Below are 2,884 nucleotides of genomic sequence, written 5' to 3' on the forward strand. Positions count from 1 at the left end.
CATCAATCATAATATGGACAGGACAACTATCTGCCATGTACATTATACATTACATTGTTTTCTTACTTTCTGTAGTAAAATTTGCGTATTATAAGATTTTGTGTAATTTCTACATTTTTAATGACATATTTGTTTTCAAGCAAAATATTTCCATAAAAACCAGGGTATTTGATTCCAAATGGTATGAGAGATGTACTCTAACAGTAAATTCAGTGACAGAGCTTTGCATCTGAAGCCCCATGGCGATGCACAGGGAACATGTACCTTTTTTTCTCTCTCTCTTTAACGGTTTATTTTTGTCAGAAGAGGCTGGCAATTTTCTGTGACAGTTCTGGTCTATTATAATGAGCATTTCCCCCTTGAAAAACCCACTCAAAACATCCCATTCCTTGAGGTAAAGAACTTTAAAAAATTCTAATTTTTTTAAAAGAAAAATTATTCAGATTCCTTTAGCTTGATAAACAGAAATAATCTTTTTGTTTTGTTTTACCCTGGTGAACATATATATTGTTTACAGCAAAGTCTCTTGTCGCTTGTTGGCAAGCCACAGATGAGACTCACCCATGCAGGTGCCGGCTCACAGATCACACAGTGCAACAGTGCCTCGTCCATACAGACTGTAAAAAGGACCCTTATCAATACTCTCCTGGCAAAAGTTTATAAAATGTTTAGGCATCAAAACAGCTCTGGGAGGAATCAGTCTGAGTCTTCATCATCAAAGTAGTCCTCAGCTTTGCTAAGTTAGAACCCCACCTCTTCCCTGCTTCGTTTTCAGGAGCGATGTGCAGGCAGCGTTGGTGGCTATGTCCAAGGCCAGCTTTTTCTCATTGTTTCTCAAGTCTGTCCTAGTGCCTTTTTCCAGTAGCAACTGAGCAATGTCTGTGTAACCCTTCCAGGCAGCTGCATGCAGAGCAGTATCTCCCAGTTGGTTCTGCTGGTTCAGCTCCTCATTCTGTTGAGTAAACAGAACCTCCACAGTGTCTTTGTGGCCCCCGTGGCAGGCCCAGAACAGGGCTGGGCTTCCAGCTTTGTCCAGGCCATTCACACCCACTGGGTTATCCAAGCACTTCCTCAACCAGCTCAAGCTGCCTCTTTCTGCAGCCTCATGCAATGGATTGTCAATGGATTCTGCTTTCTCAGCCACGTAGTTGCTCGGGATCTGTCCTTTCTGCCTTTGCACGTCCCTTTCCACCAGTTGGTATCACTCATGTCAGTGATGTAGATAATATCTCCTCCTTAGAAGTACAATTCATCTGGAGTCCTGGCTTCAAATGTGTACGGTGCTCTGAAGACTTTAACTTGCCCCGGTTTGACCAATTTGGGAGATGGCTTGGACATGGCGCTATGCGAAGCGGCCAGACTCTGCTGTGGGAGCCCCACATGCAGACCGAAACCGGGTGTCAAGCCTGCGCTGGCCATGGTCATTCGGGACCCGCGCACTGCCGGTGCGGGACCAAACATCTACCTTTTAGAAGATGAGATGTTCCCAACCTGTCACTGCTTGTGATACCCTACTTATGCTTGAAAGCTATTTCTGCGTGACCCAAAAACTCCCATCTTGACTCGCATTTCCTAAAGAGAAGACAGTTTCTGTGAGGCTGCATAACTCGTTAGTTTCCATGTCAGAGGAGTCTTTATCTTAGCCTTCCATATGGAAATGTATTTGGAATATTTCAATATCATCCAAATGAGGGACAAAAATGTGACACAGAAACTAAAGAAATGTAAAGTCAGGAAAAACACTAAGTATGTGAATTACAGAACAGTTTTTCCATAGATATGTTCTTACAAAGAAACGTTTTCTAAATATTGCAGCAAGAAAAAAAAATATTTAAGTATCAAGGTTACATAGACATGTGTGGACAGAAGCAAATGAGCATTAGTGTAAATAACCAGTATCCCCTTGTGTCTACACTAGGTTGATAAATGACGTGTGGAATGGCTTACAAAACACCTTTTTTAATTAAAAATGGATTTTTTCTCACATAATATATCCTGATTACAGTTTTCCCTCCCTCTATTTATCCCATTTTTTCAAACTCCTCTCTCACCCAGATCCACCCCTTTTTTGTCTTTGATTAGAAAACTAACAGGTTTCTAAGGAACACTAATAAAATAAAATAAAACTAATACATCAGAGCTGGATAAGAAACAAACAGAAGGAAAAAGAGCCCTAGAGAAGGCACAAGAACAGAGGCTTACTCGTTCACACACTCATGAATCCCATGAAAACAAACTGGAAGCCGGAAAATGTGCACAAAGGAACTCATATAGACCCATGCAGTCCCTGGTCTTTGTGAGTTCATATGAGCTTTGATCATGTTGTTTTGGAGGGCTTTGTTTTCTTGGTGTCCTCTAGTTCCTCTGGATCCTACACTCTTTTTGCCCTATCTTTTTTATTTTTATTTTTATATTAATTACAGTTTATTTACTTTGTATCCCATCTTTAGCTCCCTCTCTCATTTTCTCCCAATCCCACCCTTTCTCCCTCATCTCCTCCCATGCCTCTCTCCAAGTCCACTGAGAGGAGAGGTCCTCCTCCCCTTTCATCTGACCCTACCTTATCAGGTCTCATCAGGACTAGCTGCATTGTCTTCCTCTGTGGCCTCATAAGGCTGCTCCCCCCTCAGGGAGAGGTGATCAGGGAGCCAGCCACTGAGTTCATATCAGAGACAGTCCCTGTTAACCTTACTAGGGTACCCACTTGAAAACCGAGGTGGCATGAGCTACATCTCTGCAGGAGTTCTAGGTTATCTCCATGCATGGTCATTGGTTGGAGTATCAGTATCAGAAACACCCCTGTGTCTAGTGTTTTTGGTTCTGTTGCTCTCCTTGTGGAGCACCTGTCTCTTCCAGGTCTTTCTACCTCCCCCTTCTTTCATAA

At 42.4% G+C, this 2,884-nt stretch overlaps 1 pseudogene; it reads right to left on the minus strand.

The window, feature by feature from the left end:
* Nucleotides 1-696: 696 nt before the first annotated feature.
* On the minus strand, nt 697-1,353 carry LOC129677740 (osteoclast-stimulating factor 1-like; annotated as a pseudogene).
* Between the last annotated feature and the right edge of the window lie 1,531 nt (nt 1,354-2,884).

Source organism: Psammomys obesus, unplaced genomic scaffold (assembly GCF_907164565.1).
Source record: "Psammomys obesus unplaced genomic scaffold, mPsaObe1.curated_primary_1811, whole genome shotgun sequence".
Classification (NCBI taxonomy): Eukaryota; Metazoa; Chordata; class Mammalia; order Rodentia; family Muridae; genus Psammomys; species Psammomys obesus.